This window comes from Monodon monoceros, unplaced genomic scaffold (assembly GCF_005190385.1).
Source record: "Monodon monoceros isolate NGI ecotype Baffin Bay Population unplaced genomic scaffold, NGI_Narwhal_1 Super_Scaffold_6, whole genome shotgun sequence".
NCBI classification, from domain to species: Eukaryota; Metazoa; Chordata; class Mammalia; order Artiodactyla; family Monodontidae; genus Monodon; species Monodon monoceros.
In genome coordinates this window covers 9,181,395-9,207,395 of record NW_021703783.1, presented here as the reverse complement: position 1 = coordinate 9,207,395, position 26,001 = coordinate 9,181,395, and the positions used below count along the sequence as shown (strand labels likewise).

Below are 26,001 nucleotides of genomic sequence, written 5' to 3'. Positions count from 1 at the left end.
ACAGTTTGTTTTGATGGTACCTTGTATGAGAGCGCACAAAACAAAAGATGTACAGAAACTACAAGTAAGCTCTTCAGCTCAGTTACCAGAAAATGGGGTCAAGGGTGACACCCCCTCCAGACCTCATCCACATGGTGCAGGAATCCGATGGTAAATTTGGGCTGTGTTGCGCTCTATGTGGTTAATCATTCTCCTTACAGATTGATAGGGGAGTTAGTGGTCTCACCGGAAATATTATTTTAAACTTAGGATTTTTACTGTTTTTCTACAAGTAGCAGACCTGATACAAAAGTGTCAGTTCTGAAATGGGGAAGTCTGGACTCTGTAGCTGTCTGACTGCCAGGTTTTACTGTTGTTGTTGACAAGATGTCCTTTGTAGTGTCAGCTAAAAATTTCTTAGTGACTCTTTCATGTTTTTGGACACATTTATGAAGTACTTCTCAAGCATTTTTTAAGAAATGTGTTCTCTCATTCTCCATTCTTTCTGTAGTTTTAAACTTAAAAAAAAATTATAGGTGGAACTGCGGTAAAGGATTTTCAAAAAGGATTTATATTAAGTGTATGTGCCTATAGAACCACATCTTGAAAATTTTTCTGTATGCACCTAACCAGTTTTCATCTACAATACATTCTGACACGCTTGGAATAAGCTTATGGAAAATAAAATAATTTTCATAGGAAGTGGGAGATTCTTTAACACTTCCTTGATTTCCTTCTAAACTAGATACTCCATTTAGAAAAGAACTAATTGTAGTGATAAATGTTAGGGGTCTGTGATGTGTGTGATCAAAGCTAATGTGACGTGTACTCTTCAAACATGTGGGAAGGACAGTAGAAATCAAATTTGTTTTAATGTCTGGGTGATGGGTGGGCTAAACTTCAGTTTACAGAAAAATATAAATATAAATTGTAATGGTATATGGCAAGGTAATTAATATTAAATATCTCCATTCTTCCGCTTAAAATTAATAGGGAAAGTCATGTGTAGAGACATATACTGCTCATTGTTTAACTGTATAAATGACCAAAAAATATAACTCATATCTTAGGATAGTGCTTAGCTGAGTTCAATTTTGACAAATGTTTGCTGAGTAAATTGAATTCTCACAAATAGTTACTTTTTTTTTTTTTTTTTTGCGGTACGCGGGCCTCTCACTGTTGTGGCCTCTCCCGTTGCGGAGCACAGGCTCCGGATGCGCAGGCTCAGCGGCCATGGCTCACGGGCCCAGCCGCTCCGCGGCATGTGGGACCTTCCCGGACCGGGGCACGAACCCGTGTCCCCTGCATCGGCAGGCGGACTCTCAACCACTGTGCCACCAGAGAAGCCCAATGGTTACTTTTGATGGTGGTTGCATTCTCTCTCTAGCTTAGAGCACTGATTTTTGAGCGTTGAGTTGAAGCCTGCAGGTGGTTGCCTTCCAGCCTTGGGCACCCGGCTTGTTTAAGCTTTATGCTCACTCTGGGACCTGGACCCTGACCTCACCTCCAGCCTGCCTGACCTTGGGGCTGACCTGACCTCATCTTTTCTGAAATGGCAGGTGGTGGTTTCTTACAATTTCTTCCCTTCCTGAGCAGCTGAGCTATGTCCTCTTCTGGTCACTTCTCAGAATACTCAAGTGTCCCCAGTCTGGCCTATTTTGTAGTGGGTTTCTCTTGTTCTTTTTGTTTGTTGTTTTCTTGGAGGAGAAGCACATTTCTCAGGAAAAATAGTTCTTGACTTTGTTTTATAAATTGTACATGGTATATAAAGCATGGTATTATTTCTTCTTCCTTCTCAGCTTTAGCTGATAATCTTATATTCACTTGTAAATTAACTGGTAAGAATGATATTTTGATGCTGCAAGACAACTAAAAACTAACAAAGACTCTTTTTTTTGGAGGCAATCAGGAAATTAGAACATGGAGTGTGTATTAGATGATACTTAAGAATTATAACTATGAAGTTTTTATCTATATTAATGGTATTATGGTTATGTTAAAAAATTCTCATCTGTTAAAGATACATATGGAAGTATTTCCAGGCAAAATGAAATGATGCCTATTATTTGTTTTTAAAAACTTCAGGATAGGCACAGACACACACAAATGGGAAATGAAACAATATTGACAAATTTTTGATAATTGTTGAGGGTACATCGGGGTTTGTTACTATTTTCTGTACTTTTGTGTGTATTTGGAAATATACATAATAGTTGACACACATTACCAATCATAACTGTAGAGGACGAAATTTGATACAGTAAAATTATGTGGTTGGACGTTTGACCTAATTGACCAATCAGAAACTCTCCCCTGTGCATTTCCTGTAAGTTCTGCATTTAGTAAAAAAATAATTTTTAAATAGGGATAATTTTGTAGAAATATGGTCACAAGGTTAAAACTCTTAACTCTGAGATCTTATAATAATAATACACCTGTAATTTATAAGTTGTTTTCACGTATTTTGTCTTTTATCCTCTGAACAGGACATGAATTACCTGTTTCACAGATGAGGAAACTAAGACCTTAGAGAGACTAATTTATCCAAATCCCAAAGCAAGTAAGAAGTGGCAGTGGACCTGGAGCCGAGACCTTCTGACTCATTCTCAGGTGCCCATTCTGTTATGTACACATACTTAAAAGCACTCTTTTTTGTGGTGTTAAAAACCAGAGGCTTTCTTACATTTTAGTGTCAGGACACTTTTGCATTCTTAAAAATTACTGGAACCCCAAAGATCTTTTGTTTATGTGGACTATATCTGTCAATATTTAGCATATTAGAAATTAAAACTGAGAAATGTTTAAAATACTTATTCACTTAAAAGTAATGAACACATGAAAGGTTAACATAAATAACATATTTTAATGAAAAAGTTATTCCAAAACAAAAAATGTAGTGAGACTCTCTCTAATGTATTGCTACATAGAAGATAGCTGGATTTTCATAACTGCTTTTATATTGTCTGTTGTGACATGTTGCTTTGTTTGAAGTATATGAAGAAGCCCCCGCTATACACAGATACAGAGTAGCAAAAGGGTGGGGTATTTTAGTGTCTTTTTCATATAATTGTGAACATTCTTCGATATATCAAAACTCAGCAAGTGGTCGATTCTTAAGGGTTAGTTGCAGCGTTGAATCTGAAACCTTATCAATGAATCTTTTGTACTCTGTAATGTAAAAATCTATTGGTCCACCTTGCACTTCGGATGGATCTTTGACCTGTGTGTGATTTTATAACATCATACATTGGTCATTTGAAAAATAACAGTTGACTGAGTGTTGACACATTTGATTACACAATATTTAGCAAATCACATTCATTAATATGACCATGAATCTCATCCAAAAAGTCTTTAGGAAGTGGGAAGCAGTCAAGATTTTGGTATGCAGTTCCAGTTTTCCAAAATTCTGATTTTTTCTTGAAAGCTCAAATTTTACCATCAGCAACAGATATTGTTAGTTTCTTTCCTTGAAGCATCAGGCTCACTTTATTTACTTTAGAGAAAACACCAGGTACCTAAGTCTACATAATTATATATAACAGTAAGTTGTCTGCCAGTCATTCCAAAAGAATGGGGTCTGTTACTTTTGCTAAAAGCAAAGATGGTATTCTCTGGACAAAGTGTATAGTTTAGCTCACAGCTCAACTGCATAAATGCTTTTCCTCAAGGCGGCCTATGTATTAGGTATGTAGAAATGCTTTTTCTACATATTTGGTATGATGAAATGCTCACATTTCATCACACAGATTATTAAAAAGACCACGTTCTCAGGAGTGAGATTCAATAAAATTAATACCTTTTACTGTTTTGTCAAAGGCATCTGTGAGACGGGCTTTTTCAAAATGATCGCTAGTGAAGAGTATGATTATCACCGGTGAGGTTTTGTGCCCTTGCCGTGATTCACGCTGAAGTGCCAGCAGTTTTGCCCTCCATTGCTTTTGTACCATCAGAGGAGATACCAACATGGTCGCTTCAGGGTAAATCAAGAGATTCGTAAAGTTATTTAATACTTTGAGTAATTCAGCAGCACTCGTATCTGTTGCCAAGCATACACATAAAAGAAGCCCTTCGATGATTAGTTGGCATGGATACTGGAATAACAAAAACAAAACTAAGTCCACCCATGTCTGCAGGTTTGTCCACATATAAAGCAAAAGTGCGGTGCTCAAGGAGAGGTATTAACTTGTAGATATTAACATTTAATTTGATGAGCTGCTGCATCGTTGGAAGTGCCATTGCTGTGATCTCTCTTACGGACCCTTCGTCCAGCAGACACTCAGTAGTGTCAGCGGGGCAAAGCTTTCTTAGTTTCTCAGCTATCCTGTGCACCGCTCCAACCCGTGCATTCTGATCATTTACTTTTATGATGCTTTTTCATTTCTAATTTGAAAACAGTCTTTTGCTTCTGAAGAGCTCATCGTGTCAAACTTTAAAACATTCCATTTCTTTTTCTTTAAACCCTCAATGAATTCATTGGATGATAACGAGGTAGTGGAGATGATAGCCGATATAACCAAAGATTGCTCTTGCTAGGAACATAGAAGTACTGAGCACACACTGAAAATTTCTGAAAACATGCATATTTATACCTTAAACTTACTACCTTAGAACATTCTAAACACAAGAATATACAAGCATATGTTTCCTTAGCTGTCAGAATGATACATTATCATCGCACACTATGTATTCTCTGGATTCACTGTTGTGAAAAAGGCAGGTCACATCTCTGTATTACTAAAAGGAGTTTTGACATCGTGGATCCCCTGAAAAGGTCTCGGGGACCTCACGCCGGGGCATCTCCGGATCACACTTTGAAAATGCTGATGTAAACTGGTGCTCTGTCCTAACATATTCTTAGAGGAGTCTAACATAGATATCTGTATCAATAAAGTAATGTTTCCATCTTAGCCGATTAATTTGTCAGCAAGAGGGAAATATGTTAGTGTGTGGGACGAGCCATGCGGTCCGGAGATCATAGTGGTGGAAGGTGGTGTAACCTCAGAGAGTGGTGGGTAAAGGGTAGACAGAGGGTGGAGTTGGTAAAAAGCGCTTTACGACTTAATGAAAAATGAGCATTTGTTCTCTCTGTATTTTTTTTTTAAGCTAAAAAAGCGCTGGGTCTACATATATACGTTCATACTCATTTGTATCTATGCTCAAAATCAGGATACTCAGCCATGTTTTTCCTTGAGTGACAGCAGGGGAGAGATGCTAGCACACCTGAGAGGAAAACAGATGTTCACGGCCATTGTCCGTTTCTTCCAACCAGGGAGGCTGTGAATGGAGTAGACATTAGTGATCACGGGCGGCGCTGCAGGCAGAACTGGGCTGTGGGCAGAGATGGAGATGAATGATGGGGGGCAGAGGAAGACTGTGGGGTGAACACAGGGAGAACGGGGCCCAGGGACATACAGAGGTGGATGCAGCTGGAGTCATGGAGATGAACGTCTATTTGAAAGATTTCCATCAAAATACAGTTAAAATAACTATTGAAATAACTGTACTGGGTAGTCTGACTTCGAATGTCTTACCAGTATTCAAATTCTATTATTATAACCTGTGCAGGAGAAAACAGCAGTGCCGTGAATTTGGTGTGCTGCTGGTAAGTCTCTAAGCTTCGGTTACAGGCATCAGTATGTGAAAATATAGACTGGGCCAGGTTTGGGGCTGCAAATTCAAGAATGAAATTTTAATATTTAATTTTTTACTAACAGGCAATTATGATTAAAGGAGACAGAAGAATTTAGTTCAGATAGATATCATTCATCAGTTTGTTATTGATGTGGTACTCGTTTCCAGAAAGGATTTGCGATGGCAGAAGGAAGGATCAAAGTCAGTAATCAAGAGCAAACATGATTCTGAGTCATGTTTTTTTCCCTTGTGTTTTATCTACTGGTGACGTTTATTTTAATAGGGTCATATAGTTGAGGTACTGTAACTATAAAGTAATTAAACTGGTCTCTGTTAACTATGCAGGAGACATATAATCTTGTCACTTTTTAGTTGCATATGTATAAGTACAGTATACGTTTGTAGTGGGAGTGCTTGGGCAGGAGAATCATAGGGCACACAAAATATCTTTTTAAATTCAGTACTGCTTTCAGCTGTAGTTAACAGAAAGCCATGGGCAGAAGCTTAAACCGTAAGCTATTTATTATTATGCAGTTCACAGAAGCTCAGAGGTAGGTGGTCTCAGGAGGTCCAGCTGCTCAGCGGTGTCCTTTGGGCCCCAGGTTCTCTGCCGTCTTTTGCATGTTCCCTTACTGCCACCAGGTCACAAAATGGCTGCCTCAGCTCTAGGCATCACATCCCCTTTCAAGGCAAGAAGGAGGAAGTAGAGCAAGCAGTCCCTATTCCTGTGCTTGCCTGACAGAGAACAAAATCTTTCCCAGAAGCTTCCATCCAGTTTTTTGCTGAAGTCTCTTTTGCTTGAACTGTTTCACACAAGACCGCCTCCCCTCACAGGAGATACTGGGCAAATGAGTGTAGGTACAAGGGGAATGGGTACCGGGTTTGGTGTAACGCACATCGTGTATCATTTCTTAGGCTTAGACACATTGCTTGCTGCCCAGGAAAAACTGGGACTCAGCCATTAGAGGGGAGGAAATGTCTCTTGGGTGGCTGGCTGTGTGTCTGTCACAAATATGCAGAAAGGAAAGCACAGAGTATTCAGTAGCTCAATACATCAACTTTCCTTTAGTTCGGAGACTATTTTATGTGTTTCCTTCTTTCTTACACGTTCCCTTTTCTTTCTTATTTTAGTGGAAGGTTACACAGACCTAAATCCCAGTTAGTCGTAGAGCTAATTTAGAGACAATTAGGTCTCAACTTCCTCAACTGTGAAATAAGAATATTGTATTAGATAATCTCTGAGGTACCTTCCGGTTTAAACATTCTTATCTCTTCTTTTGTTCCTGTCTTTTGAGATCATTTCACATTTCTATCTTTTTAATCAAAAAAAGTGGACAGAGGAATTCCCTGGAGGTCCAGTGGTTAGGACTCTGCACTTCCACTGCTGGGGGCCCAGGATTGATCCCTGGTTGGGGAACTAAGATCCCACAAGCCACACGGTGTGGCCAAAAGAAAAAAGAAAAAAAAGTGGACAGGATTAGACAGAGGATATAGAAGGGTTTGGTGTTTTATAGTCATCTTGATATCTGGGCAGTGTCTCTAATAAAGATCTTGATGGTATAGAAGGTTGAAGCTTAAAATTAGGTTTTGGCTTTTTGGCAGTTAGGTAGTATGATATTATTTATGCCCCAAATTTCCACTGAAAGTGGAAAACTAATAGCATTTTTATTTTAATAGGGGAACATATACATATACGTGTACAGTCTGTAATCAAAATAGCCTCAGTACTGTGTTCTAAGAAAATGCCATCTGACCCAGCAGAGGAAGGATTTGAAGCACTGTAGGTTAAAACCTGGTAGAACACCGCCTTTTGTTTATGGGGCATTTGTTCTTATTTGTTAATAGTGTTTGCACTGCATATTTGCCTTAGATAAAATTAGAGGACAGCTAAAGGAGAGTGATACCCTTCATGCGTTGTAACAACTGAACTTGACTCGAATGAGGCAGAACCTTTGATGTTTCAAATGTCTTGAAATGGGATTCTACTTGTGTTTCAGAGAGAGCGGTGATCTGGCTCCTCCCACAGAATCCCGTCAAGATTATATGAATTCGGATATACAGTGAGTTGAAAATCATATTCCCAATTCTAACAAATTACCAAGCAATTACACTGCTTATAAAGGAGGCTGTTGAAATGTTAACCTAAAAAGGATTAGTCTTCTATCCAACAAAAATCTTATAGAAGGATCCCAATGCAGTTTATTGTGTTTTATCAGTATTGGGAGATCCTGGAGGTAAACATTATTAACTCTGGCATTCAAAGGGGCCAAAAGACATCTGCAGTTTGGAGTGTAATTTTAAGAATAAAATGGGGGTATGTATATATATTTAACAGCTGTTTTAAACAGCTTAGGGGCAGCGTCTAATTTCATTACTGTAGAATATCCAAATAACAGAAACTTTTCCTTCTACTGAAACCCTTTTAACTATATAATTAAAGCAGTTGTTTTCATTTTTCATTGTGTGAGTGACTAAGAGCCTTGTTAATGTAAATATTCAGGAAGCTTGATTTTATAGCTTCTTGGTTTTATAACCAACAATAAAAATCATGTACAGTGGAAAACCCCTTCTTCTCTTGAATACAGTCCTAGCTGAAGGACAAACTCAAGCAATTTTTTCTGGCAAACGAATGACCTGTTTGGCAGGACCTTAGATGCTGCCAGTGGCTGTCTCATTATAGAATGTAATTAACATGATGTTAAGGTGACACAGTATATGGTGGGGGGTTGGATTTCCAGGTACCAAGTGTTAGGCAGTATCGTATCCACTTGCCAGGAAGAAGTAGTTTTATACAAGTTCTTAATAAAAGTTATTGTGAAATCAGTGGAGATTTTTATTGTACAAATGACCTTAGTTCATTTATTACAGTGAGCACTTGGACTTCTGAGTCTGGTAGGCTTTTTTTCTGGACCAAAGATCCATTCTTTTGGGTAGTGGTCATCGGCATGTCACTGTTATCAGCTTGAACAGGTATTACTGAGTGACGTCTAAGAGTGAGGTATTAGAAGGGATGCAAAGAAGTGTAGCCTGTGACCTTGGTCATCCGGGAGTTTATACTTGTTGCTAGCACCTCTTGATTATCTGCTCTTCACGGTTTAAGCAAATCACTATGAAACACGTTACTCTTTGCCCTAGGGGCTCTTCATCCAGGGGTCCAGCACATCAGTCTCCACTCTCCTAGGCTGAGGGGTGAAGTCACAGTCAGAAGTGGAGGTCAGTCCACCTGAAGTCCTCTCCTGGCCATTTCCCCCTCTCACCTGTGACTGCAGAGCAGCCCTGCTCGCTGCATGTAGGAGCCGAGTGCTTGTTGGCTGCTACCGTAGGCTAGTTTAGGGGAAGGAAGACAGTGTCCTGGAGCAGTTCTCGGCCCGTTAGGTATGAAAGATTGGGAGGGACGCAGCAAAAAAAGAGGGAAGAGATCTATTACCATTTCTTTTCTTTTTTTAAAAAAATTGTGGTTAAAAACAATGTAAAATTTCTCATTGTAACCATTTTCAAGCTACAGTTCAGTACTCTTAAGAATGTCCACAGTGTTGTGAAACAGACCTTTAGAACTTCTTACATCTTGCAGATCTGAAACTCTATACCCGTCAAACAACAGATCCCCTTTTCTCCCTCCCCCAGCTCTGGTAACCACCGTTCTATGTTCTGTTTCTATGAATTTGACTGTTTTAGATACCTCGTATAAGTGGAATCGTACGGCGTTTATCTTTTTGTGACTTAGTTCACTTAGTATAATGTCCTCAAGGTTCATCCATGTTGTGACATATGTAGCAGGATTTCCTTCCTTTTTAAAGCTGAGTAATATTATTATTGTGTGTTTAATCACATTTTGTTCATCTGTTGATATTGGGGTGGCTATTGTGAATAATGGATGTACAATTATCTCCTGGAGACCCTGCTTGTAATTCTATTGGATAAATACCCAGAAGTGGAATACCTGGGTCACATGGTAATTCTATTTTTAATTTTTTGAGGAACTGCCATACTGTTTTTTACAGCAGTTGTACCAATTCACAATCCCACCAACGGTGGACAAAGGTTCTAATTTCTCCGCATCCTTGCCAACACTTGTGATTTTTGTGTTGTTTTTTTTTTTTAAATAATGGCCATTCTAAAGGTGTGAGGTGATACCTTGTTGTGGTTTTGATTTGCATTTCTCTGGTGATTAGTAATGATGGGCATCTTTTCATCTCCTTGTTGGCCATTTGTGTATCATCTCTGGGGAGGTATCTAAGTCCTTTGCCCATCTTTTGATCGGTTATTTAATGTTTTGTTGTTGACTTGTAAGATGCCATTTTCTCGTTAAAATATGAATTAGCAGAGTAGAACTGCTCACAGATCAGGCAGGCTATAGTGCAGGATACAGAAATGCAGTGAGCGGAGCAGAGGAACTTCAGTAACTGCGGAGGAACTCCCCCATCTTTAGCCACTATCAGTGCAGCTTGTTTAATTGAGGGCTTTACTCCCAAAGAGGATTTGAGGCCTCATTCATCCTCCTCTTCCTATCCCTCCTCCTCCTTATTACCTATAAAACCAGGGGGGTGGACAAGGTGATAACTGAGGTGTCTTCCAGATGTAAAATACCGAGTTTTGAGAGTATTGCTTTTTACCAACTGACCTCTAACATCTAAAGTTCCCTTGGCACCTCAGTAATATGTGACTCCTAGACTAAGAAGTCTTTGTTGATGGCTAGTAAGAAGCACTCCACCAAAGTCCTGTTGGATCTTTGGTTTGCTAACTTTTTATTTTATATTATTTTATTAATTTTTTAATGCATTTATTTATTTTTGGCTGCATTGGGTCTTCGTTGCTGTGCATGGGCTTTCTCTAGCTGCCGTGAGCGGGAGCTACACTTCGTTGCGGTACGCGGGCTTTCGTTGCGTGGCCTCTCTTGATGCAGAGCATGGGCTCTAGGAGCATGGGCTTCAGTAGTTGTGGCACGCAGGCTCAGTATTTGTGGCTTGCAGCTCTAGAGCGCAGGCTCAGTAGTTGTGGCGCACGGGATTCCTGCTCTGCGGCATGTGGGATCTTCCCGGACCAGGGATGGAACTCTTGTCCCCTGCATTGGCAGGCGGATTCTTAACCACCGCGCCACCAGGGAAGCCCGTGGTTTGCTAACTTTTAACTCCTTTGGCTCTTTATAGTATGGTGTCACCTCAGATCCTGGGCCTACAGGTCAGTTCTTTAACTGCCACCTCACACGAGTCCTCACACGTGGTAGAGTGCTTGGGCTTGGACTTCGCCCTGGAGAAATACAGCAGTTGTTATTTTTTAAACCTATTCACAGTCATGAGGAAATAGAAGCCAAAGTTCATTGGAGAGTGTATTTGTTGTTTTGAACACATAGAACAAACAGAACTAAATTCAGTGAATTCTCATTTCTGTAAAACTAGCTATCTTTTTGTGTTAAATGCTAGGTTTAAAGAAATCGTACCCAACTGATTTGTTTATTCCCTGTCCATGGCTTTCATAGTGATATTTTGGTAATTTTTAAAAAGTAATGTGATTGTGGTGGTTGATGTTGAAGGTTACCGTGGACTCTGATAGGACATGCTTAGAATTACTTTTAGATTTAAAGCACTTGGTAGTTTTAATTTTTTGCATCTCACAGATACCGTCTGACAGATAAGCAGTCTTTAGGGAGCTCATCTTAGTTATATGGAGTTACGTTATCGCCATACGGCGCTGTGACTTAAAATGCTCTAATGCTAACGGTATTCAATGAGGTAATAAGGTAAACAAGCAGAATCCAGTAAACCCCATAGGAATAGGTGAGGAATATGCATGATGACTCAGAAAGAGCGAGTTTCTGGTCGTGCTCGCAATAGAACCCAGGCTATCTAGTCCAGCAGTGTCTTTGTCCTTGGCCATCCGGGGCATCTCCATTGCCTTCTGGCCTGTTGTCAGGTCTTGATGGAATATTGCCAGTCCCTTCTTTTGCCAAAATGCTAAATATAGCTAGTGTGTGAGCAGGGGAGGGGTAGTGCAGGGGCCGAGGCAACTTCAGAGAGCTACATCGTGAAAAGCTGCCCAAATGTTCAGAGCCACCTGATGTCATCCTTCATCTAGATTATACAGTCCACTCAAGGACTGAAGATGCATTTGGTAACATGGTGATTTCATAACAAAAGATTATCGAGGCCCTGTGGGGCTCCTCGTCACCATCCCTCTGGTCATATGTTAGGCATTTAATTATGAAAAAACATAACCACCAGAACACAGGTAAAGTGAAAAGGCAAGACTAACTTATGGTTGGTAATTAGTAGCCCAGAATTCATCAATGTCAAAAAGGTGTAAGGTTTCCCCTCCAAATGGTAGCATTTCATAAATTTTATAATATATAAAACTATCACGTTTCCATTTTTCATCCATTTATTTATGTTGCATGGGAAATGTAACTTCTATACATTTTGGTTTCTGGTTTCTAAAAGTATGTGATGTTACTATTATTACAACATCAATATCATTTGTAATGGGAGTCCTTTTTCCTTTTGGGTGATTCAGGATCCAAATATTAAACATCACAGTGGTACATAAGGCTCTCAGACTGTGATTTGGTCATCGTGCCTCTGATCTGCTTTGTATTTGGGGGGAAATACTTGCTAGGAAATGTGACCGAAGGGATCATACAGTTTTGGCTAGGTGGTAGGATTTTAGAATATCATTAGACTTCATTTATGCATGTACCTTCTAACCTATTATTAGAGTAACAAGATTTGATCATTAAGTAAGATTTTCTAATTAAATTGGGAATGTACATGTAAAAATGTTTTGATAGTATTAAAAAATCAGTTAATATAATTTACCACATTAACTGTAAAAGGTAGAAAAATCATATGACTGTCTCAGTAATTCAGGCAAACTATTTGTTAAAATCTGGTATCTGTCATGATAAAAAGCTCTTAGCAAACAAAAATAGGAACTTCCTAAATGTGAACCAAGTTCTGGTGAGGATGCAGAGCAAATGGAACTTTCATATGTTGCTGGTGGGAGTGCAAAATGGTATGGCTGTTGCAGAAGACAGTTCAACAGTTTCTTATGAAGATAAACGTACACTTACCATATGACTCGTCAGTCCTGCTCCTGGGTATTTACTTAAGAAAAATGAGAAATTATGTTCACACAAAAACCTGTCCTCAAATATTTATTCAGTTTTATGAATAATCACCCAAAACTAGAAAGAACCTAAATATCCTACAACCGGTGAATGAATATACAAATGGTGGTACATTCCTACAAACTATTGATAAATGCAACAACAGGTATGAATCTTAAAGGCAGTATGTTGAGTAAAAGAAGGCACTGTCAAAAAGTGATACACTCAATGATTCAATTTAAGTCATATTCTAGAAAGGCAAAGCTGTAGGTGTGGAGAACAGGTCAGTCAGTGTTCAGGGTGGGGAGAAGGTGCTGATTACAAAGGAGTGGCATGAAGAAATCTTCTGGAGTGATGGAAGTGTTCTGTCTTGGTTGTGGTGATGGTTACATTATACATCTGGTCAAAACTCATAGAACTATACACCAAAAAACATGAATTTTACTTTTTATAAATTAAAAGTAATATTTTTAAAAAAGTAAGTTTAGATACCAGGTCAGTATGTGAAATCTGTATTTCTGTATAGCAGTAGTAATCAGAAAATGAAGTTTTAAGAAAGATGATATGTATAATAGCATCAAAAAATATCAAATACCTAGGACTAAATCTAATAAACGATGTCTAAAGTCGTTATACAAGCTGATTCTGAAATTTATATGGAAACACAAATGGCCAATTAGTCAAGGTAATAATGTTGAAGAAAAACAAATTGCAGAATTTACACTATTGTATATGCAGTGTAGAATAAACAAATAGATCAATGGAATAGAACAGAAACCAGAAACAGACCCACAATTAATATATAAATGTATGTGTGTATTTATAAGTAATACATATATTTTATACACACACACACACATATACACACAATTTATGATTAAGATGGCATCATACAGCAATGTGGAAAGAAAAGTCTGTTCAATAAATAATCCTGGATCAATTGCTTATCCATATTGAAAAAAACTAATTTTTTCCCCCTACCTCGCATCATACACACAAAAGAATTCCAGGTCAATTGTAGGTCTAAATACAGGAGGTTAAAAAAAGCTTATAGAGGTGCTCAACACAGTAGTTATCAAATAATGCTCAATAAAACTAGAGTGAATTATCCCTGCACACTGACCAGAATAGCTAAAATTTAAAAACAAATACAGCAACAAAAAACTTGACAATATCAAGTGTCAGCAAGGATGCAGAGCACCCAGAACTCTCAAACACTGATGGTGAAATTGTAAATTAGCACAATTGCTTTGGAAAATTGGTAGTATTAAAGTTCTACACACTCATTGTGCCTCTGACCCAGCAAATCCAGTCCTAGTTGTATACCCAACAGAAACATGTGTGCTTATGTTCACCAAAAGACGTGTACAAGAATGTTCGTAGTATAATTCATAATAACTCTGAACTGGAAACAACCCAAAAGGTCCATCAATAGAAGAATGGAGAAATATAATACATCGCTGTATATTCAGTGAAATACCATAGAACAGCAAACAGGAAAAACTACTGCTATTGACAACAACATGGGCTCGAATATAATGTTGAGTAAAAGAGTTCAGACACAAAAGAGTTCAAAAACAAGGAAACTAGGACTTCCCTGGTGGCGCAGTGGTTAGGAATCTGCCTGCCGATGCAGGGGACACGGATTCGAGCCCTGGTCTGGGAAGGTCCTACATGCCACAGAGCAACTAAGCCCGTGCGCCACAACTACTGAGCCTGCACTCTAGAGCCTGCGAGCCACAACTACTGAGTCCGTGTGCCACAACTACTGAAGCTCGCGTGCCTGGAGCCCATGCTCTGCAACAAGAGAAGCCACCGCAATAAGAGGCCTGCACACTGCAATGAAGAGTGGCCCCCACTCGCCGCAACTGGAGAGAGCCCGTGCTCAGCCACGAAGACCCAATGCAGCCAAAAAATTAATTAATTATTTATTTAAAAATACAAGCAAAACTAATATATGGGTAAGGAGTCAGGATAGTGGTTACATTTAGGGAGGGAGATTAGTTGATGGGATGGTATGTGAGGCCAACTTCTGGAATCTTCTAGTACTTGATCAGGATGGTAGTTATATGAGTATGTTAACTTTGTAAAAGTTCTTTGTACATTCATGATTTGTATGCTTTTTGGAATATATGTTATATTTGAATTTAAAAAGTTTGTTAAAAGAAATATTTTGAGTTAACCATAGGAGTGAACGGCATCCAAGATTATATTTGTTTTCATTAGTAAAGTTCATATTATCAGTGTTGTAAGAGAGAAAATTATTTGTATCTACAGATACAAATAACTAGCTCCATAAATAAATATAGAGAACAGGTTTAAATTCTTTCCTGACTAAATCAAGACATTCCTAGGCTTCTTGAGTTTTTATTTTATTGCTTTTGTGGCTAGGGATAAACCCATTCTTCCTGTATCCCTGTTTTGTGGGGGTTTTTTTCCTTCATGAAAGAATATATTGTTGGAAACCATTCTATATCAGTACATATAGATAGACATCTTTCTTTTTAGAGTCATGTGGAATATAATATATTTAGACCATTTATCATTCATTGACATTGAGATTGTTTCTGACTTTATAATTACAAAATGTTTCAGTGAACAGTATTTCACATAAAATGTATTTGAGCAAGTATATTTATATAGGATAATTTATTGAAAGAAGTTTTGGATCTTACAGTATGTGTAAATTATTTTAAACTTTTTGTTTGGAAATAATTTTACACTTAGAGAAAAAAGATCAGCATCTACTATTAATAGTTTTCTCTCTTTGCTTTATCACTTGCCCTCTCTCTTCACATATATACATGATTTATTTTCCCATTTGAGAATAACTTGCACACATCATGGTCCTCTGTCCCCAAGCACGTTCAGTGAGTCTCCAAAGAACCAGGACATTCTCCTACCCCCAGTAGGGCTGTTAAACCCAGTAAACCTAGCCTGGATTTAATACCTCTGTTCAGTCCACCATTTGTATTCCCATCTTGTCAGTCAATCCAACAACAGTCTTCATATCATTGTTTCCCTCTAGTACAGGATCCAGTTGAGGATCAGATATTGCACTTACTTGTCACTTATCTTTCTAGTTTCCTTTTCTTTGGTGCAGTTCCTTGGCCTTTTTTGTCTTTTTTAAAAAAATTACTGAAATATAATTCACTTACCATAAAATTTATACTTTTAAAAAAAATCGAGATAAAACTCAGAAGTATAAAATTTATCCTTTTAAAGTATACAAATCAGTGGTTTTAGTGTATCTACAGAACTGTGCAACCATCACCGCTATTGAACCATCACCCCAAACAATCCTTTTACACATTAGCAGTCACTCCCCATCTCCCTCCTCCCCCCTTTTGTGTCTGGTTTCTTTCACTTAGCTTAATGTTTTCAGAGTTTATCCGTGTTGTCACTGGCATCAAATCCGTTCCCTTTAATGGCTGAGTAATATCCTGTTGTCTGGATATAGACACATTTTGCATACCCATTCATCAGCTGAGGCACTTCGGGGCCATTGTAAATGATGCTGCTGTGAACATTCTTGTACAGGTTTTTGTGTACATGTTTTTAGTACTCTCATATCTAAATTCTGATCTAGGCTTCATATCTCACTATAGTGCTCTACAGAACTTTCTTGGACATTGTTTCCTCTAGGATTTGTAATGGATCACGAGTACAGTTTCCACGTGCAAAACCCACTGACGTGGAGGGCTGACTGTATTCACTGTGCTACGTCATTTTATTTAAGGGACTTGAGCATCCTAGGATTTTGGTGTCCATGCGGGCTCCTGTCATCTATCCCTGTGGTTACTGAGGGATGACTGTAGTCAGAGAAACAATTGTCCGGGAGACGTGGACCAGGCAGTTTTGTCGTTCTCAAGTGGTGTGTAGACTGAAAAGCCTGAGGACCGTGGGTCTAGACAGCTAACTTCTACTGTCTACAGCTATTTAGATGGCCTGGCTCCTGAGAACTTATGCCTTTTGCCTGCCTTACTGGGCCTTCCAATAAAATGGACTAATTTTAACGAGTTCCTCCTTTGTATTCTTCCTGCTTACACTCTGCAAGAGATGCTGCTGGGCAGAAGTTAAGTCAGTGTAATCTTGTCAGATAACTGTCAGAGTTGTAAAGCGGGTACCTGCCTTTCATTCTTCTCTTTTTTGTGTTTGTATTTGTGTTGGGGGAGGGTACTGTGCGTACCTGGGGCCTGAAGGAAGATGAACCTCCTTCCCCCTCCCCGCCTTCTCCTCTGCTAGGTCAGTGCCACAGTGACAACCAGCAACCTGTCTGCCTCCTGAAGATGAGTCTGTGTTAGGTGTTGCCTGGCAGGAAACAGCCACCCTTCAAGGACCAGATGCACAGAGGTTGCCTCCAGAATTGGTAGAAGGTTTTGCTGGCTGGTGACGTCCCCGCTTCCTCCGGACTTCCCTTGGCCAGAGGTTGTTTGTGAATACAGGTTGTGTAGCATCCTCGGAGCTGGGGTAGGAGAACATCCAGAGGGACATATGTGCTGGTGAGATTCATCGCCGCCCCCTCGCCGACCTCCAGACGCCACCCCTGGAAGTCCTCCCTTCTCTTACTCTTGGAGACCTCCCGTCCTGCTGAGCCTGGCAGATGGCCTGGGTACAGATTGTATTTCTATGGTATTGTCTTAAATTGTGTCCTCCCGAGGTACTTGAGCAAAGAGGCTTGCACAGACAGGATGTTCAAAAACTGTTGTTCAGTGAGTGAGCCACGGGGAGACCCACTGTTCGAAGGAGACAGCCTGTGAACACTTCCTAGTCTAGTTTCTTCTACTGTATGTTAATAAGGTGTATTATGAATAAAAACTCCTGACTTTGGTTGAATGCCACCTTTTTTTTAAGAAATTGTTGGCACAACCTTGAGAAGGGTGGGGATATCCTTTATTTAATATAATATAGATTGTTTGGCTGGAGGCCCAAATCTTGGTTTCTGTCATCAGCTTATTAAATGAAGTTTTACAGGATTGGACTAGAGAGAGGAATTACAAAAGATTGTCTGCCCTTGTAGTGGTGATTTGCCCTTAGTAATGGGAAATTCCTGGGCGCAGGTATTTAACTTGCATTTGTTTGTACACAGGTGAAAACTGAGCTCTACCTTGTCTCCTCCCAGCCTTTTAAAAGCCTTTTTTTTTTTTTTTTTGGATACATCTACCTCTAAAAAACAGTGAAAACAGATTGGAAACTGGGTTGCTTCAACCATAAGCTGTTTGATTAAGCCACAGTGGGGTTCTGTGACCCAGCATATCCTTGTGGCCTTCTGTTGGGTGTCATAAGCGAATTGTGCTCCTTTATTATTATTGGAATTAGAGAAACTGCGACACTGAGCACTTCATCCATTACCTGATAGTATATCCAGAACCCCAGGCTTCCAGCAGATGTTATAAAACACATACCTCAAGAAATAGGGCAGACGAGTTACAGTACTGTGTGCATCACCAGATTTCTCCTTTGCTCCCTTTTAAACTCTGCCTTGCAAGTGGCCTGTCTTTTGTGACCCTTGGGAGGAGGTAAAGAATCCACCTTTACCTGTTTGGGTAAAAAATACTGATGCCTGGGGCCCACTCCCCGGGGATTCTGATTGGTCGGTCTGAGGTACTTCAGGATATTTAAGAGCTCCCCGGGTGACTTCATATGCAGGCAAGGTTCAGAAATACTGTATTAGCCAAAATACTTCCCCGTTCATCCTGTGTTATTAGCTTTTCAGTCAATGTTCCAATTTGCAAAGTACCGCTCTTCCACATACTTACCGTGTTCTCACAGTGACTCAGTGAAGCAGACCAGCTTCTGCTCCCAGGGCTCCTCAGTCTTCGTGAGTGTTCTGTGAAGGCTTGTCGCCTCATCGCTTGGTTCTCTGCTTTGTTCGTGGCTATTTGTAACTGCGTGGCGGGCTGGCCTTTTGATGAGGCCCCTCCCCTTCACAGCCACACGCATCGGGCGTTTAAAAGGGTGTGTTATTTTTCATCTTTTGAAATCTGTTGCTTTCTGTGCCTTTCAGGAGCCTATTAAAATGTGCAAAATGTTTGGTTAAGCTCTGTCGGGCTATGGAAAGCACTGTTCATAGAAACTCTAGTCTCTGTTCCACCACTGACGAATTGTGTGACTTTGGGCAAATACTTTGCATTTTGTAAATGGATATTATTAACCTACCAGAAGGCATGCACTAGACTGAACGGACGTCCTGCTTCAGCTGTGAGAGTCGGATGGTCTCTGGCTGGCTGCCCATTCCTCCATTACTGGCAGTTCCTGTTGCCATTATGTTCAGTTCAAACACAGCTTTCACACCTTTCTGTCCTCCAGGTGAGAGAGACTGAAGATCAGCAGGTCTTGACAACTCATTGAATGTGAACATTGAGAGACCCCGTCATGTCTTTTTTTTTAAAATAAATTTATTTATTTATTTATGGCTGCGTTGGGTCCTCGTTGCTGCGCGCGGGCTTTCTCGTTGCAGCGAGCGGGGGCTACTCTGTTGCGGTGTGTGGGCTTCTCATTGCGGTGGCTTCTCTTGTTGCGGAGCACGGGCTCTAGGTGCGCGGGCTTCAGTAGTTGTGGCAGTTGGGCTTCAGTAGTTGTGGCTCGCGGGCTTAGTTGTTCCGCGGCATGTGGGATCTTCCCAGCCCAGGGCTCAAACTCGTGTCCCCTGCATTGGCAGTCGGATTCTTAACCACTGTACCACCAGGGAAGTCCCCCAAATGTGTCTTGAGGGCATTGTTTTTCAAACTTAAAGATGTACTTAAAAATGACCCTAAGAAACTTCTGGAGCATTTGTCAAAAATACAAATTCACAGTCTCCACTCCATACCCTAAGACTTGATCTTCAGGGGTGGGGCCTGGGTGATTATTTTTTATCAAGTTCCTAAGTAATTCTTGTGATTAAACAAAAGTGGGAAGTTGCTCTCTAGGGAATTGAATATAGTAGGCACTCAGTAAATGAACACATGTCTATTCTACTAACCCATTTCATTTTTCTTCCTGTAGTTTTACAGATGAAAGTCCACAATCCTAGAATTCAGAAAAACAAACACTATTTGCAGGAGAAAAAACTAAACATTGGCTGCACTGTACTTAGCGCTCTGTGATGCTTACGTGTGTTGATAGCAAATGTGATAGGTTTCTTTTAAACCTATTTGGGAATCTAGGCAGAGGGATAAAACAGTAGAGCTGTATGAACATTATTCTTAGGCTCTATGCCATGGGCTGCATTTTAGGTGAGATGGTGAAATTGGATATTTTGGTTTTTAAGTCAGTGAGTTACTTAATAGACAGTCCTGTGGTCTGCTTTATACTAAGTTCACTTGTGGCAGGCATACTGTATTTGTAATCATTTCGCTTTTAATTTTAATTTTGCATATATGGTCTTTGATACTGAAGGTTACATTTGGAAAAGGCGCATTGCCCTGTACTAAACCGTATATACTTATACTGCTTTGTCTGGAATGCATTCGCATGCCATGTGCCTTGGAGCATGGTTGTCACAGGGATGTGTAATTACATTTTAAAAATCTCTTTAATTTTTTCAGACTACTAAGTCACTGTTGGATAAATCCCATGATTCTGTATTAAAACTTATTTTGGTTAATGATTCCTACAAAATAATTTTTACTTAGCTAATGCAGAGAGTAGGCCCCAGTACCTCGACTTCCAAATCTTCTTTCCTTCTCTGAACAGCATGAGAATGACATGAGTTATGACTGATTAAAACTATATACTTTTAATTTTCTGTTGCAAAAGTTTTATATACATATACACTCATATATAATGGAAAATTGGGAAATTACTGAAAAATATTCAGTATATAGGAGCAAGTCACCCATAATGCCAACATCGGACTTCACCTCTGCTTACATTCTGCTTTACGTAATTTTGACCTTCTACTATGCCTAATTCTTTTGGTTTCTCAACAGGCCCTGACTAGTAAAACTTGAACTTGTACACGTTGCTCATTCTGCTTGATATTGGTTCATCTGAAGCAAGGACAGAATGGGTATTGAGATATTTTCAGATGGTGTTCTCGTGGTGGAATAATTTAATACTGAAGTCTCAGCAGCCCTTTGCATGGGCGCTTTCAGTCAGGAAGTGCGCTATTTCATAAAGGTGTTTTGTGCCCGGCGTGCTGCCTTGGATTTTGACCCTCCCAGCCTCTTGGATCTTTCTTTTCCTGTCGGATTTTACAGTCACCCTCCTAGGCAGAGCCCATCCTCAGATAACTAGAACTGTAAAGGTGATAACTGGTTAGTCTCCTTTCTCCTGTTTTCTCCTTTCAATCCATACAAGGCTCCCAGAGAGACATTCCTCTGTGATGTTCTCCTGTTCTGTTCCTGAAGCTCGCGGTGGCTTAGACGGCTGTAGACGTCCAGGTGTGTCAGCAGCGGCCCCTCCTACTTCATCAGCTTATTCGTTACTCGCCGAGGCAGTCTGTGCTCTGGCCGGGAAAAGCTGCGCACGGCCCCTCCCTCTGCCTTTGCTCCTGCATTGCCTTCACCTGCAGTGTTCTTCCCTCTTCTCTCTGGCACTTCATGTCCCTGTTTTCCTTCAGAACGCCGGGAAGCCTTCCCCTCTGAGCTGCTGTACATCTGCCAGCACATTATCATTTTGTGTTTGTCCAAATGTCATTTTTTAAAACTATTTACTCAACCAGTTAACATCAGGGACCTGCCATCTCTTCTGTTTTGCCCACAGTGCCCTGCATTGGTTTAGACATCTAAGTTAATTTAACTTAAACCAATACAGACTTTGGTATTTTTCAGAGAGGGAAAGTGAGGCTTTGGTAGGAAGGTGTTCCCTGTTATATGCGGCATGCCGGGACCCGACCGGTGTCACGCCAGAGTTGATGGAGGGAGTTAAGATGACAGAACAACGTATTAAAAAAGAAAAAAAAAAAGCAAATAGAAACACCATCCTCTCAAACTTTCATCATAGAGCAAGTGTTTTGTGAGAAATTTCTTTTTTTTTTTTTTTTTGGCACTCATGGTTATTTATTTTATGCTGTGGGTTATAATCCATTACTATTTATTTTGCTATTCAAATTGTGCGGGAAATCCTTTTTTAAAAATTAGCCAATAGAGTCACTGGGAGCAGAGATAAGAGGCCGGCCGTTGTTTAGGTCTCCGCTCTGCCTTTTCTTCTTCCTCTTGGAAGGTCCTCGGGCTGGGGTTTGTGCTCACCCGAGGCTGGGGGTGGAGGAAACAGGCAGGGTGGGCGGGGATGCTGCTGACACAGGTGCCGGCAGACTCCGGATGAAGACAGCTCTGTCCACACGTGCAGCGCTTGCTTCCTGCTTCAGACCCAAGCTCTCCGTTACAAAATAATTCAGATCTTGTTAGTTTCTAAATAATCTGGCGGGAAGACACTGAGCGTTTGTATTGTCTTCCTCTGAGGTTTAGGTAGGGATTTAACTTTTAGTGTCTAGATCATCAGGGCATTTGAGGGCTAGTGAAAATGTAAGATCCCGAAGTAATCATCTCTACTCAGTATGACCATGTATGAAATAACCTCACTGGAAAATTTTACCTCTCTCCTCTGAAATAAAAGTTTTTATTCTAAGGTAACAAATAATCAAAAGATTTTAAAGGTTGACACAACACCTGAATCCATGGAAGTGTGGGTCAGAGCAGTCTGGAGCAGTGATGACTGTTCACTGTAATAGCAACATATGTGGGGCCTTGGCAGTTGCCCCCGAAAAGGAAAATTAATGATTAATGATAAGGGGTAAACCTTAGAAGGGAAGAGGCTCTGTTTTAATACCAAGGAGAGAAATTAAGGTGAATATGAAGGGAGAGAGGGAGTGAGAAAGAAACATCAAGGCATCTGAGCACCGGTAAGGGCACAGAAGTTGCCATTTGGTGACGTGTGTTAGAGCCAAATTACAGGACAAAGATAGAAGGTGGAAAGGACAGAGCGGAAAAAGTAACTACAGGTGAGGACAGGACACAGTCGGGCTCCCATCTCGGGAGCATCTTGGGCTGCTCTGCAGTCTCCTTCTATCTTGTGGCGCTGTGATTCTCCGGCCCAGGTCCTGGCCCTGTCACCCGCTTTGCCCTGTGGGGCAGCCTCCTGACACCAGTGACTCCCCGGGCCTCAGAAGGGGAAGCGTGAAGACAGATGCCGTGACTTAAATTAGCCCGGGAGCCTGGAGGGAACAGCGATGCTGCTGCTGCCGCTGCCCCTTCCTCTGCCCCTCCTCCAACCTCCCTCCCTTTCTTTCTTCCTTACCTGGTAGCGTAACAGTCCCAGAGGGGAATCCTGCAAATTCTGGGGTTGGCAGAGAAGCGGGAGTCATTGTCTTGGAGCAATGGAAATCCTCCACCACAAAGGAAATTGTCTGCTCACCATGCTTTTTGCGGAGCCATTGTCCAGGAGTTACGTTTTAACTTGTCTGTTGGAGGATGCAGACTGACTCCTCAACGTGACTGCGTGATGATCACATCCGCCCTGCTACTCTGTCCTTGTCAGGGCAACTTGCTAAGACCTGAGATGCGCTGACGGCGATCTCATCATATCCTTAGATAATCCTTAGATGTTATGTGATCACAGGTGAGGAAACAACAGGCTGGAGGATGTGACTCTTGCTGTGACAGTTTTGCACCTTCGTAGAGGAGCTGAACTTAGGAACAAGGTCTCCTGAGTCTTGGTTCACAGGTTTTTTTTGTTTTGTTTAAACAATACACCATAAAACCTCGCTTGTTTCTAATTTCCTAGGGTTGGTTTTGGCAGCAAGGGGAAAAGAAACTGAGCCGGCCTAGGATGGAGGTGGTTGGCACAGAGGGACAGACAGGAGCCTGTGGTGGAGGATTTTGTGATCGTCGAGCTTCGTAGCTCCCGCTTTCACTGTCAGTGGAGCGGAGCAGGGGGCCGGCAGCTACCCCTGGCCTGGCTGGTGTCCCATTTTTGAGGCCCCAGGGTTATTTTTAGCCTCAGGACCTTGGAAGCAGGTGTGGTCCAGGCTTGAAGGCCACGCCTGGAATCTGTTCAAGTCTTGTGCGCGTCTATTTAGGAGCTGAGGACAGTGACGGGGCCGCTTAGTGACTCTGTGAAAAGAATTTGTGCTTTTCCAGTGAGAGGAGTAAAAGTCACACGGTGTTTCATTTGCGATGCTTTAGGTAGGTTTGTTTTGGAAACTTTATAAATTGAAGTACATTTTAAGAGTGTTAGGGAATATATTAGAAAGCTAGCTACGAGTCCTGTGTATACAGAAAAAAACCCCTTCTGTATTAAAAGAGTTACACCTCAGCTGACCCTTTTTAAAAGTCCAGGTTTATAGTCACAAGTGTGTAATTTAAAATTTAATTTTTCTCACCCCCCAAACGTTATTGTTATTAAAATAATCCTTTGTAAGCCCTTTTGTGAAGTAGAGATTCAGCTTTTTACCTTGAGGGTAACCATCAGCTTCCCTATATCGTGTTTGTTGATATTCTTGCTTTGCCCAAACGCACACTTTTTTGTCGTCGTTGTGTGTGTGTGTGTATATACATTTTTTTTTTTTTTGGCCGTGCCACGCGGCTCGCGGGATCTTAGTTCCCTGACCAGGGATCGAACCTGTGCCCAAGGCAGTGAGAGCACCGAGTCCTAACCGCTGAACTGCCAGGGAATTCCCAGCCCACGCTTTTCTTGACAGAGCTGTTCAGGAGGGCTAGAGCCCCCAGGACCCGGGTCTGCGTGGATGTCATGCCCTTTCTCTAATTTTTTTCTGCACTTTCCAAGATTATGGGAAAGAAAAGAATATAATAAATATTACCCTTACCCAAGCAAAACTATTATGACATTTTTGAATATATATGTTCGTGTGTTTGTATATATGTGGGTGTTTGAGGTTCTGCTTTACCTACTGTTCTGTACGTTGATTTTACCCTCTTTATATATCATGATTATCTTTCATTGTTGGTCATGTTTACTTTGGTCGTAATATCTTTAGTAATTTAGCTCTTTGTCAGGAAAGTACACCTGTTAGGTAGTGGAATTTTGCTGTTTGGGGGTAGGTGGGCTAACTGTGGTGCATGGATAAAGATGATAAGTTTATATTAGCATTACCTACCCCCCTGAATACAGTAATCTCTCTTACAAAGGCCTTGTGGTAAGGATTCGATACACCTTCTGACAAGGAGAGCTCCTTGAAAGCATTTTTCTTTATTTTAATGTAAACCTCCTTTAAATGATTTCCTTGTTGTATAGCTCTACTCAAGCGTGCATCTTGTTCAACATGTCTTTGATGTTTTCCTACATTCTGTGTTATAAAGCCAAGATTCTGTTATGAGGTACTACGCATTTGTGGAGTTGGAAGAATCGTATTAAATTAGCATTAATAGTAATCTTTCTTGTTACAGTGTTTCTTTTTATTTCTTTGCCAAGTAATGCACTAACATAGGAACCACGGCTTCTTCCTTTGTAGTTTTAAGGAAGCAACTATACTAAACTTTCTTGTGTGTTTGTATATTTTACGCTTAAGTTTCAAGTGACTAAAACTGCTTCATTTCCAAAAGATATGACCATAGTTCTGAAGGAAGACTGAACACCTGCCACATCTTTTCCTGGCATTTGCCCAATTCAGCATTACCTTGGTCAACATATTCATTGGCCTCAAGCCCTGACATAGAGAACTAGTCTCCCAGGCGTCCACGTAGCCATCTTCCACCTCCCTCATGGGCTTTACTTGACCATCAGAGCAAGGACTTCTCTGACTGCTCTGTTTAAAACTTTAACCCCTCCACCTCCGTTCTCCTTCTCCTTTCCCTGCTTGATTTTTTCTCCACGGCACTGGTCACCATCTCTCATGCGACACGTTTTGCTGTTGTTGCTGTTTATTATGCATCTCGTCATTCAGTTAGAAACTCCAGGAGGACAAGAGCTCTTGCCTCGTTCATTTTGGTTGCATTTCCACAGCAGTGCCTGACACTTATTAGGTGCCCGATAACCATTTGTTAGTTGACTGAATGAGCTGCCGTAGGCCTGACAGATGCTCAGGAAAACTAGGATGTACCAGTTATTCCCCAGCTAACATTCTGAATCTCTCCTCCCCTGCCTCCAGCCCAGCTTTATTGCAAATATCCTTGCACAACGGGTTCTCCTCAGCTCTCAGATTAAACCAGCCTCTGGCCACATTCCTCTTGCCAGCCACTCCATCCAGGGGTCCTTCATTCCCACCCCCTCAAGACTACTGCTTCTGGGGGTGTAGAGTCCGTCGTTGTCAGTCAGGGTGCCAGGAGGAAGCTTTAAATGCAGAAGGGTAAGTGAGGGAGCCCTGGGGCAGGAGTGTGTCGGGGATGGATAACTGGTGTGGAGGCAGG

At 40.9% G+C, this 26,001-nt stretch overlaps 1 protein-coding gene across 9 annotated transcripts in view; it reads left to right on the top strand.

Moving 5' to 3' along the window:
* Positions 1 to 26,001, top strand: part of DUSP16 (dual specificity phosphatase 16) — an 85,568-nt gene that overhangs the window by 4,776 nt on the left and 54,791 nt on the right. For 4 of the 9 annotated variants that reach the window (XM_029204959.1, XM_029204965.1, XM_029204961.1 and 1 more), the window contains exons 2-3: positions 2,466 to 2,589; positions 7,611 to 7,673. The gene's annotated coding sequence lies outside the window, so the exon portion shown is untranslated. Of the gene's footprint in view, positions 1 to 1,233; positions 2,590 to 7,610; positions 7,674 to 26,001 lie in introns of those variants that run through there. The other 5 variants (XM_029204960.1, XM_029204962.1, XM_029204958.1 and 2 more) reach the window with 3 other exon arrangements.